At 50.0% G+C, this 13,208-nt stretch overlaps 1 protein-coding gene across 2 annotated transcripts in view; it reads right to left on the bottom strand.

Moving 5' to 3' along the window:
* Positions 1 to 13,208, bottom strand: part of SMAD9 (SMAD family member 9) — a 36,803-nt gene extending 23,595 nt beyond the window's left edge. Inside the window, exon 1 of one of the 2 annotated variants that reach the window (XM_035542871.1) lies at positions 13,066 to 13,208. The gene's annotated coding sequence lies outside the window, so the exon portion shown is untranslated. The remainder of the gene's footprint in view (positions 1 to 13,065) is intronic. The other variant, XM_035542872.2, reaches the window with a different exon arrangement.

The following is a 13,208-nucleotide window of genomic DNA, read 5'->3' as shown; positions in this document are numbered from 1 at the left end:
CCTGGTTCCTGAGCAGGGTCTGACACCCTCAGCACCACACAACCCTGCAGCACGCTCTGGAGTTCAAGGAGCACGTGGAGAACGCTCTCAGACACGTGGTTTAATTTTGGGGTGGTCCTGTGTGGAGCCAGGAGTTGGACTCCATGGCCCTTGTGGGTCCCTTCCAACTGGGGACATTCTCTCATTCCATGAGAGCAGCAGTGGTGAGGGCAGGGGCTCAAATTCCCAACTTCTGTGGACTTCCACAGAGCAGGGGAGATGGAAGCACTTGACCCCAAAGGAGAGAGAGCACGAAGGTGCCGCCCTGGCATGTCACAAACCCGAGCAGTGGCTGCTGCTCCACCAGGAGGTTCACACCCCAAGCACCAGGGGACAGGAGGTAGCGTGCAAATATGGACAGAACGACTACAGAACTGGAAGGGAGAGCAGACCCACCTTGCTTCATGCGCCTCCCACAGAATTAGGGTCAGGGTTATGCAATTTCCTTATTTTTATTCTGTGTATATGTCTGATTGTCATTAGACACTGAGAGAGGCTCTTGCCAGAGTACGGCAACAAGCACCTCACTTGCACCAGTCAATAATCAATAAGCAGCCCCACAGAACTGCCCGAACTTGTCCCAGCAAAGAGAAACTTCAGATCCTCGACTTCTTTCTCCCTCTGTATTTGTAAAAATCCTACGACCTGGAGCGTTTAACTGGATCGTTGCTATTGCCACTGAATCAGAGCCGAAGTTTATTCCAGACACTTAGAGGGAACAAGTGAGAAAGAAATGAGCTCAGAATGATTTATCCCAGGAAAAAACCCTCGAGCTGTTTGTAAAACATACTGCGGATGAACTTTGGGGCCGGCAGGCCCCAGCTTTTGTGAGATCAGGCTCAGCCTGCAGAGCCCCTGCTCCTCCCAGGTGCTCGTCCCTTGCTGCCCATCGGAGCCTGCGGAGGGCCTGCCGGTGGCTGCCTTTGCCAAACCCCATCCTCACACGAGAAAATAAAAACAGGGCTGGGATGGCTGCGGGTCAGCCCTGAGAGCAGCAAGAGGAAGCGAGGAGAGGCTGGGATGAATGCCCGAGGTACCAGCGCTGGTGCAGAAGGCTCTGCAGCAGGGGAAAAGGGCCGGTGCTTCTTATCTGCGGGGGTCTCCCGGGCGTTAGTGTGTGTCAACAGCTGCCCCGATAACGTTAAGGCAACGCTGCAATCATCAGAGGAAAACATAACGTGTTCACGTAGAAGTATTGTCCCGAGCCTCTTTTCCATTTTGACCGAGGTTTTAAATAAACACATTAATCTCGTTCGGTCAAATTAAATAACTCAACAGTGACATCAGTATGAGTCTGAGCACTATTGTTGCTAGTGGGAGAGTCGCCAAGGGTATGTGTATAAAAGCAAAAGCAGCGCTTTGCAGTCCATGTGATGCAGTCTCAGATAAGTACGTTGCACAATTTCCTATCGTTCTCCCCCCAGTTTCTTCTAAAATCTTTTTCGCCCCAAATCCAACTGACATACAAAATATAGATGCAATTAAATACATTAAACAGCTTTCAAATAATAGAATTATCAGAGCATCCTAGTTTAATGTTATTAAATTACATAATACTGCATATTATTCAGCCGACGAAGCCATGTGTTGCTAGGCTTAGATACCCCATTATGAAATACCTAGGCAGCCACTCCGCTCCAGGGCTGTAAAGATAGAGATGTTAATTCACAATTTCATTTTAATGATCTCTTAGGACAGCAGTTGTTTAAACTGCGTGCCTTCTCTAACAGGCAACTTGCCCACCCAACTGGAAACTTCCGATGCCGGAAGGTTTTAAAGCTGTGTTGGACACATTCGCCGTGCTGACGACCCGTCTTGTTTCTTGATGCTCACCACTAGAGAACACAGAGGGGTAGGGAAGTGTTATGGTTGTGATCCACACCCCCACCACATGTATCGTGCCCTGGCCGTACCGTGATGGGAGTTCTGGTCTGGTTGCCTCTATCTCCTTCAGCGACAGTATGATGTACTGTCGTATGAGTCACACATCATTCAGGGGACAACTAACACGATTCCTTCTTCTTGGAAGACATGGGAAACTTTGTCTGGCTGGTAAGAGACTAGCCAAGACCAAACATGGTCAGTCTTCCATGCCTTAAGTCTTTATTCCATTGCCGAGTTTAGCCCAAGGTTTAAAACTTGCTTTATGGGAGAGACAGAAGACACACAGCATGTAAGCATGGACCAAACCTTTTTGTTTTTGTGGTCTACAGGAAGAGGAAAAGGTGGGACTGGAAACGTTTCAGCCCAGCTCACCTGTTCCGTTCTCCCTAAATACTGGGTGCCCACCTTAGCTACATCTAAGCTAGTAGATTAAACAATGCTGGGGAACATTTCTAAGCATGAGAATTTGATTATGTACAGTGTAAATTGTTACCACGGTACCTGAAATGGCTTTGATCTGTGCCGAGTAGCAGTCCCTCACGTAATTCTTGTGCACGATTCAGGAGTTAGCAGGGAGCAGGGCTCACTCCTAATAAGAAGTTTGCATAGAGCCTCCCTGTTTTGGAGGACGAGACACCTAGTGCATGGAAGCAAGTGTCTCCCTCCCAGTTGGCCTCAAGGCCAAGAACAGTACCAGGCATGTTTAATTTACTGGTTTGGAGACAGCCTTGGGGTAGAATTTACATGGCCACATAAACACGTCCAAATTGTTGACACTCCTATCTGACCTAGTCACCCTGAAATCCCTGAATACATACGTGAGAAATACGTGTGTGTGCATGGCACAGAGCTCTCCACTCCATTTCCACCCAGAAAAAGATCAGCAAAACCCAGCACTGCATACAACGAACGCTGGGCGAGATGAGTCCCGCCTCAGATGTGAATGACTGCTACGGACAGGAGCAGAGGGGACTGGAATACTTCCTCCTGCTCCTAAGCACATTTTTCACCTGGCAGTGCAGAGCTAGCCTGTAGGCCCTCAGGTCAACAGGAGAAACGTGCTCCTCCAGGAACTCCTCTACAGTAACTTTCCCTGTGCTGCTGAAGAGCCCGACACACCACGATCGGAGAGCAGCAGACGAAACACCATCACTGTGGTGTACACTTGATCATCACATTACACATCATGTGATGTTCCCTGACCCAAGCCGAGTCCTGCTGAAGCCAGTACGAGGGGCTCCTTCCAGAGCTCATGGAAATTGACCCTCCTCTGTATCTCATGTGACAGCACGGCGACACCTCCACTCTGGAAAGGTTTGGGGAAATTTAGATTTGGTTTCATGCAAAAAGGATCCACTGTGCCACTAGGATTTGCATCATCCCCTGGCAGAACATCTGCGCAGGTCACTGTGCTGCTGAAGTTCCCTGATAATTTAATTTCAGTGGGCGTAGCGGTGGAATTGGATCAGTCCTCGTTAAATTTCGCTTCAAGCTCTATGCAAGAAGTCAAAGAGGAGTGCTGCAGGGATGCTGGTGAAAACAGGTTTAAAACACAACACCAGCACGGTGCCCAGCCATCCTCAAAAGCGTATCTGTGCGTGTGCACGTCTGTGCAGATGTGGGCATGCATCTGGTGTCAGAATAAAACTCCGAGGCTCTGCCCTGCCTCGGCTAAGTGAGCCGCGAGAGGCACGGCTATCAGTCTCGAAAATGGCTGACATCATCAGGCTCGGTGTCATTGCAACAGCTAAGTCAGGCCACAGAGGGAGATTTCTCAGAGGGTCGTCTAGACAGAAGCTGCACAGTTCTTGGAGATTGCACGCGGCTGGAAAATGGAACAGCGAGACAATTATAGCTGGAAGTCTGCAGCTCGGTGACTAAATCACAACAGAATTGGACGGGAGAATATTATTTCAGTCAAACAATGTAAGAAGGAATGCTGTGAACACGCACGCGGTCGGTTATTTTTACCTAGCACTGAGCTAGTTACTTCTACCTACTAGGAAAGAGAAAAGGACATGAGTTCTCCCAGAGCTGATATTGCTGTAATTGAGACTTGATTTGGTTTCAAATCAATTTAGTGCCCAGCTGAGAGCAGCCAGCGTACTGCAGCGGACGGAAGACTGCAGGCTGGCAAAGATCTTCCTCGGTCACGTTGTCACTGCTGTTTGCTCTCTGGATCTTCCACAGCTCAGCGGGGGGAAAGGGTTTTAAAATAAAGAAATAAAAGACTGTTTACAAATACTTTGGGTCTCAAATGAGCGAGGAACCTCACCAAGCTTGCCCTGGGCCTGCTCACACATCCTGAGTCTGAGGCAGAAATCCTGGCACTGGCACAGGATTTCGCAGGCACAGCTGCTCGGAGCAGGGCAGGGGAGGTTTTTATGCATGCATTTACCCCTGCAGAGTGCCACGGAAATGCATACGTGAGCCACACACGCACACGTGCTGCTGCTCCAGCAGGCAGCTCACGGCTCAGGAACAGCGGCCCCGTGTTACTCCTGACAGATGCAAATCACCTTGAAAAGACTCATGTTCCACTTGTGGCACCCACGGCATAATTTGGGATCCCCCGGGCTCCTTCTTGGGATGGGGACCAGAAAGACGAGGGTGTTGTTATGAACCCATCCAAAACCACTGCCTTTTGCACCCAACAAAACACAGGGAATGAATTATTCATTACATTGTTACCGAGTTCTTCCACAACCACAGAACCTGACACCCAGGGTTTTAATTAAATAGGATGTAAAGAAGGATTTTTTTTTTTTTTTTGCTTTTAATTAAGAAACCAAATTTCTTCCTGGTTTGACCCTGAAGTGCTCCAATTGAAAACAGCTGCAATGATATGAGGTAAAGTACTTGAGACTCAAATTTACCCATGTTTCACACAGCCCTGGCAGCATCTCATTGTTTATTCCTATAAGCTTAAATGAATAATGCAAACTTCTGAAGCTCATTTTCTTGTTTATTTCAGCTTTGGTCTGAAAGCCTTTCTGCGCTGAACTTTGAGCGAAGCCATCGATATCAAAGACAAATCCCACAGCGCTTCGTGCCTCTCTGGCTACTCCTCCACACTGCGGAGCCCTCGCTGCATTCAGTGCCTCCAGGATTAGAAGAGGACAACGTCTGATGCCAGTGTCTAAACGTCTGTGACTTCCACATAATCTCTCTGAGCTTGTGGAACCACTCAGATATTACCTCAGCACAGTCCGGCTTCTCTCGACAGGAGTAACACATCTTCGTTTGCTATAAAGGAGGACAGATTCAGGCACATGAGCTGTACAGCTTAACACAGCCACATAAATTTCCACAGGGCAAACACTTGTGGCTGTGTTTGAGGCATAAATTCAGTCAAAAAAGAAAACTAAGTACCCAGCTCGCTTCTGGTACGTCCGTGGTGCCTAACTGGGAAAGGATGTACTAATTTCCGTAGTGGGACCACTCCGAGCGAGTGCATCTTTGAGATGGTGCAGCCCCAGGCTGAATGCAGAACGAGTTCATCTTTTGGGTACCGCAATCAGCAAAGCTGCGTTAGTGAGGAAGAAGGGAGGGACACGGATGTGGTGACAGCACGCGAATGTGCAAAAGGCTGCTGCAAGTAGGGTAGGAGCAATCCATATTTCATGTCCACATGAGAATGTGTAACAGTAGAGAGCTATGTGTTGGGATACTTACTGCTGTTGGAGGTCTGAGAGAGCAGATCACAGAGCCACAGGCTGGCTGAGGCTGGCAGGCCCCCCTGGAGGCCCCCGATGCCACCCCTGCCCAAGCAGGGACACCCAGAGCAGGCTGCCCAGGGCCACGTCCAGGCGGCTTTTGGAGATCCCTAAGGAGGAGACCCACAAGCTCTCTGAGTTACCCAGCTTTCTTCAGGAATAGCTGTGCTGGCCTTGGGGAGGAAGAAGGGACTGGAAAGCCCTGCAGCCCTCTATAATAATCAAGCCCGTGAGCCTCTCTGTTCAGGCACAGCACTACGCTAACACGGTTACGCTGGTTTCGAGCCCTGTGCTAACTCAGGCAGTGCTACCTGCATCCCGCTGCTCAGGATAAACACGCTCACCTGAAAAAAAAAAAAAACAACAAAAAAACAGAGAAAGCAGAGGACTGGAAATTCTCACTAATTTGCACCTTTGAAAATCGCCCACAATATGTGGAGGCACCACAGAGAATTACCACAACCAAAATCTGTGCAAAAATACGAAACCGGACCAACTTATCACTGTGATCTCTCTTTGACCGCGCTTCCTTCCTCGGCATTAATTTTTAAAGGAAACCAGGGGCTGTGATGTTTATATGGAGTCAACCACAGTGCGTTCCCCGGCTGGGCCACACCGAAGTCTCTGAGATGCAATCCCGGAGGGATACACCCTCTGCTCTGCCCCACGCCCTGCTCCCCGCGGGCAGGAAGACAAACCGATCACCCAGCCCCTGCCTTATCCCTTCCTGGGGCTGCTTTGCTCGGGCACAGACCGGCAGCCCTGACAAAGCGCCCATCTCCCAACCGCCTTCCCCTCCTTAGATAACACCCCCAAGGAGTCAACATGCTGCGGGGAAGCTCTGAGGACGTATTAGTGGGAGAAGGCAGCGGGATACGACGGGGAGGTGCATCAACTTGCCTTGGGGAGCCAACACATCTTCTCGTCGCTCTGGTCATCCCCATTTTATAGACAGTTGGGTCCCGCATTCTTCACATACCCACCATTCCCAGTGAAACTGTAGCAAAACCCATCGGTGTTTCTAAAAATGGAACAGTTGGAAATACGCAAAAAATAGAGTTCCTGCTTTTAAAATAAACGCTGACTCGTCTCTAATACAAAGCACGCAGCCAAGTGCCTCCAGAACAAACACTTCACAAAGGAAGAAGGGGACTGGAAAAGAATTTCAGCTTCATTGCTGGCCTGAAGTTTATATCCACACTAATCAGATCCTGTAATCCTTGTTATCAATCACTGGCATTCTTGGAGAAATTCCCAAACACACATTTTAGGGAAAGGATTTGCTTGGAGTTAGACGTTAAGAATGCTGCGAGTAAGGATACTTCTGAAGAACAGCTGCTTCACCTAGGATCTGGCACTCAGGTCTGATGGAGAGGCTATCCTGAAAGTTTAGTGTCTCGAGCTGTTAGAGAGGAATGCACTTTCTGAGCCCGAGTTGTACATTTACAGCACGTGCACGGGAAATGGGTATGGCAACTGTTTTCTCTGTGTAGCACACGCCATCTGCCTAGCAGGAGATCTGAGGCCCAGCTCTGCGGTGTTCAGGTGCCTAACACCTTCATTTCCTGCTGGGACACACGGAAAGGAAGGGAGGCTGGCTCCCTTCGGCAGATCTGCAAGGTCTCATCCTGGCGATGAAACTTTGGTGCCTGCTTCTCCATGCATCTCGCATTTTTGAGACCTGCTGCCCAGCTGCGCCAGGTATCCAACATCCCAGAGCCAAAGGTAACCTGTGACACTGCGAGCTGGCTGAGTGATCTGTGCCCTGTAACGGCCCCACGTTGACAGAGCAGACCCAGACATGGTCCTGGCTGCAGCTTCCATCCCGACACCTCGGGTGGGCTGCCCGGGGGGTCACTGACTCCATCGCGGTGCTAACGCAGCAGGCACCTCTTGCAGGTTTCACCGAATCCCCCACTCAGCCTGGCGAGCGAAATACAGATCGATAGATCACACAGATGGTCAATAAAGGGCTCAAAGGGAAGAACCTCCAGAAGCAGCTCCAGCGGGCCCAGGAGGGAGCAGCTGCACCGCCAGCCACCTCTCCTTCCTCCCCACGGCCACCTCCACGTAGGGGGAGGAATGTCACGCACGCAAACTCCCCACGTTAGCAGTTTTCCAGGGAAATCACGCTAGGCATTTCATTGCCTTCAAACCATATCGCATGCAAACGTGTCTCTCCTAAAAGGCTCTCACTGTGGGAAGCTGCTAATGCGCTCAGACTGACGTATGGGCTCTCCCGCACCGACATCCGCAGCCGTCTGCGCTAATGGAGCCCTCAGCGGCTCCTGAAACCCTGCGGGGGGAAGGGAGGAGCATCCACCGGCCTAAAACTGTTCAGAATAGGCGTGGAGGACAGGTAGGCTCTGGTGTTAGCGGATTTCATCTGATTCACCGGCTGGGGTTGCCTTGGACAAGGGGCCGATGCTCGCAAGGGACGGCACCGAGGCGTTTTCCATGAAGAGTAGCTGGATGTGCTTGGACTCTCCGTGGAAGCTGTCTCACAACGGCAGCACCAGGAACAAAAGGAGCAGGAGCTTGTCTGTCTAGTTCCCTCCTGTGGGGGGAGAAGGAGGAGACGGCTGGCCAGCCCCGGCGACTTCAGCCGGAGATGTGGGTGCTCAGCTTCTCCGCAAAGCAGAACGCTTGCTGATGAGATTAAACAGCCTTCACATGCCTACGTTAGGGCCTGGGAGCACAAAATGAGGGCCGGATTCCCTTTAAGATGCGAGATGACATGCCGTGGTAACAGCCAGCTCCAGAAAACGCGGGGTACCAAGCAGAGGGCAGAAAGAGGGCCCCGAGCCTTCAGAAGAAACGTATCTCTTCTGCAAGCTCACCCCAGGAGCCCAGGGAACATCCCGACTCTGTTTCTCCCCTTCCTCTCCCCTCCTACCACTCGGCTCTGCCCAAGACCCCACACAGGTCTCCACCAAGAAGCCCAGGCCCCAGCAGAAGCCTTGCAGGACAAGCAGCAGCAGGGTGCCGCTTCACACAGGGACGAATTTCAGTTTCCCTACTCTAGATGGCCCTGTGGAGGCTTCATGCCCTCCATGAAGCAATCCAGGAGCTCTCGATTAAAGAGATAAATTATCCACCTCACACGCTGCGGGGTAAGAAACTGCACGTTGGCAGCTGGAGTCATTTGATGGAGACAAGTAGGTTTGGATAGGCCAGGCCAGCAAGTAACCAGAAAGGAGTCCTGAAAAGCCACATGAGCTCCTGGTGCCTTTGGTCCCTTCTGAGCCCAGCATGTGGGATCCCATCCTGTAACTGGTCTTCCCTCGGGTGCCCTGATTTCTGCACCTGCCATGTAGGTATCCTGACTGGGACCGCCCTGTAAAGCCCTCGGACCTCTCCTGATGAGGAACGCTCCACAGGAAAGCTTTACCAAAAATAAATAAAAAGATTTTTCACTAAGGGAAGGCATGGCAAGAAACTGCAAAATGATTAACCATTGTTTAAGTGTACCAACCTCAGCAGCGTGGTTATTTGCATTATAAAGTGTTCTTAATTACACGGAGCTTTGCTGTGAGCAAACACCACCTTCTGGAAAGGGTACCACCACCACCAGCCCGCTGCCTCGCGCTCCTCACAGCGCAGCTGCATGACCGAGTACAATACGGGGCAGGACAAAGAGAGTAACAGTTATCAAGCAGCGACCAATCTTGCTCCTATTGTAGCCAGGTAATGAGGGTGAAAGGAAGCCTGAAGCAGAACAAACTGTAATGACCCAAGGATCTGTTCATTTTCCTTCCTCCTCCTTCCCGTCTTTCAGTGGACCGCAGGACCGAGGCCAATAGTCCTGGAGAACCGTGCAAGCGGGGAAATTTTTCAAAGCCTAACTAAAAACCAGGAGTATATAAAGACTCCAGAACGGGAGTCTGCGCAGAGACGTTTCAGAAAGGAAAACAAAAGATACGGGGTTTTGGCAGGGGTCGTGCTGCCTGGGAACAGAACGTAGGTGGAAGAAGGGAGCTTGTTGGGAAACAGGAGGTTGCAGTATCGAGCTGGAAGGGTGCCACTGCGTGCACTAATGCTTTGGCAGCTGCAAACAAAAGGAAGGGGGGAATGTAAGAAGTAACGTGAAGAAAAAGTGGCAGGAGACATCTGGGAGTACCAAGAGTTGTGAGGAAACACAGCAGTCAAAGGATGATGCCGAGTTTGGCAGAGGGAAGGATGGTGGTGTGACTGACGATGAAGAAGAGTGGGAAGGAAACAAGTTCTGGAGAGAAGGATGCAGGAAAGACATGGCATTTCTCCTCCCAGGGAGAAACACACCTAGAGCTTCATGCTGCCTCAAAAATAAATAAAGATAAACCACAGGGTCGATTATCAGATTTTCTTTTCCTTTCTGCTTTCTGTTTTTACAGTGGCGACCGTGTAAGCTAGGAAATCGTGTCCACCTCCACGGTGTCCTTGCTGTGCCCTTGTCCAGAGGAGCTGAACCTCACAGAAAACTGTTCTGCCGTGCATCTGTCTAGGATGTTGCAACAGTTCTTGCAGAAACCTGCAAGTGGTCCTGTAGAAAAATCCGTTTAAAAATCACAGCTATCTGCACAAAAAAAACGTTGGGCAGACAGTGTGTCACCTGCTCTGATGTAAACGTGTACGTATACCCATCAGGATCTCGGACTGGGCTCCGATCCCGCAGTCTATTAGATCCCCTCATCTGCAAAAGCTCAGCAAGTATTTCAGCTACTCTAGTGACTACACAGAGCCCTAAACTCTTCAAATCGCCTCTTTATCTGCAAAATTCCCACGCTATTACCATTCCAACGTTATAAAGAATATTTTTGAAAAATTAATTTTATTACACTGTATTCAGTCTAATGTTTCTTACAACAAAAGTCCTCAAAGACAGTAATAGGAAAGCAATGATTCTCTCAAATTGTCATTGCTATTACTGTCTTTGGCTGTTAATGTACAATAACTCTAATGATTCTTTATACCAGCCTGCAGCAGGAAACCACGCAGTCTACCATAACAGCCTTTGGTATGTATGTATTTGCTGTGCTGCTATCATAAATATTTTAAGTGAAATTTTTAATTATTTCTTCCCCATCCCTGTCATTATTATTATCTGTAATAGATATGCTGCACAGCAAATAGAATCTATGTACACTTTCACCATGTTTTTTTGCAGCAAATTGCCTAGAGCACATGTATTTCCCCCCCTTTTGGCTCCCCGAATTCTTCTGCTAGGTTTCTTTGAAGCAGGGTGCCTCGTGCAGCTGATGCCGGAATACTGCTAGCAAGTATCAGCACCGGTGATAAAACACTAGCTAGTGTTTTGGTTAGAGGTCACTTGTAATTAGCAGTCATTGTCCTTTGAATTTAACAATGGAAAAATAAAACTTTATCGCGACAGATTAGCCTGGCCATCAGAATTACAGCACTTTAGCATTCAGCAGAGGATTAGATGACACTCTATCTGCCGGGCTGATAACAGCAGATAGCTAAGGATTCAAATGTGAAATGCACCAAGTCTGTAAAAGAATAAAAGGGGAGAAAGGAGGATTAACTGTCCAGATGTTATGTGATACGTTATGCCGACACTTCCCTGCTCCTATTTTACTGCGCTAGGCCTTGTTCCATCCCCAGCGAAGGCAGCACGGGGCACTGCTACCAACTCATGTGAAAGCAGCTTCCAGACCCAAGCAGCTCCCCAGTTCCTCTACACTCCTCTCCACCTTCTGTGGATATTTGGCATACGCGCGTGTGCCTCTTAACTTCAGACAAGTGCATTAATAAAATATTAGTGCCCAACTTCTTCGCAAAGTTGTGCGGCTGACAGCTCAGAGTAAACCTTGGTGCGTGTTCGTTTCAGTTGCTGCATGTGCATAAAAGCATCTGTCTCCAGCCCCTATCAACACACGAATCCTGATTACCACCAGGATGCGTGGTAAAATGCACTCGACCCCTATTTCAGTCATTTCTGCAGAATTACAGTTTATCAGCTTATATGCCTGTGACATGGTGAAGTAGAAAATGTTTGTTAACTCCATCACAAGGGACAGACAAGAAAGGAAACTACTGCACAACTCAGTAAATGTAACACAATGTATACTTCTTGATAAAATTCATGTTTATCTTAGCCACTATGTCAAATTAACTCAATATTTAAAATAGGAAAAAAAAATACACTCCCAGCCTCTGTTTTAAAACCTAGCAGGAAACAAACACGCACCAGCCAGACACCGGTACTTATCAAATCTGGACGAAGGGAGTTGTCTGGCTGGATTAAAACGGATGAGGCTTGTTGGAGTGATGGCATTTGTCCTACCGTTGCTGAGGGGAAGAATTTTGTGGCGTTTTTCTCGAGCTTACGCTCCCGAAGACGAGCAGGTCGCTCCTACCGCAGGGACGGGCGCACGGGTAAAGCCCCTCGCTCCTCCACGTCGCAGGTACAAAGGAGCGAAACTTGCCTTATCTGCAGTGTCCTTCCCAAACAGCCCCAAACTTGAACACATTCCAAAGACGTGCACATCATTTCCTACTGCTACCCAGGGAGAGTTCATTCACTGAGAAGTTGACCGTTCTGGGCTGAGTTTTTTCCTCATTAATCTATAAAATGCGAGTAATTAACAGCGTGTGTGTGTGTTTGTGAGCATGCAAGCGTGTGTCATTTATTTTTATTCCCACTAAGCCGTCCTTTAAAGCAGCCCTGGCTAGCATCAAATTAATTTACCCATAAAATCAAAGGAGGAAAATGCAGTTGCCACACAATATCGGAATTGTTGCAAATTAGCCAAACTTTGAGCTCCCGAGGCTCAGAGCTGCGGGGGCACGGAGATAGAGCTGGGATGGGTCTGGCTTTGTGGGGGCAAGGGGATACAGCTGGGATGGGGCTGGCTTTGCCATGGGGTGGGCTGCTAGGTTTTGGTAACCAGCACCAGCCAGCGTTTCGGCTGCAGAGCCGAAACCCAGGACGGCGTTTGGTACACAACCAAATCCCCGAAATTCTGCTCGGGAGCGTGTCCAGGAGCGGCATTTCTTGAGCAGCGAGCAACCTTTGAAAGGAAAACTATTCCCAAACGTGTCATGTGGGGATTTCTGTGTTGTTGTTTTGCTTTAGGTTTTTTTTTTTTTTCTTCTCCCCCCCCCCCCCCCCCCCCTTCTTAAACCAGAAGGAAAGCAATCATAACGGCGGGGAGGCTTGTCAGCGCTCAGCCATCCATAAAAACGCTTTTTTTTTTTTTTTTTTTTTTTTTTTTTTCCTCCTCCTTTTCGCTCGCAGCCCTGGCGTCGCCTTGTCTCTGCCTCTGCCTCTGCCCCCGCCGCCCCGGCCCCCTCCCGGCCCCCCAGCGCCGCGGGGACACCGGCACCGGCACCGGCCGCTGCCCCCCGCCGCCGCCGGTAACTTCGGGGGGACGGCTCCGCGCGGCCCCCGCCCCGGGACGCGGCGGGGAGCCCCGGCTCTTACCTGCCGCCGGCTCGGGCTGGGGTCTCGGTGCCTCGCAGGGAGGGAGCGGGGCTGGGAGCGGGGCTGGGGCTGCAGCTGCGCGGCGGCGGCGGTGGCGGGGCCAGGGCGCAGCGGCAGCGGCAGCAGCAGCCCCGGCCGGCGTC

This window comes from Cygnus atratus, chromosome 1 (genome assembly GCF_013377495.2).
Source record: "Cygnus atratus isolate AKBS03 ecotype Queensland, Australia chromosome 1, CAtr_DNAZoo_HiC_assembly, whole genome shotgun sequence".
In the NCBI taxonomy this organism is placed as follows: Eukaryota; Metazoa; Chordata; class Aves; order Anseriformes; family Anatidae; genus Cygnus; species Cygnus atratus.
This window is presented reverse-complemented; position numbering and strand designations above follow the sequence as displayed.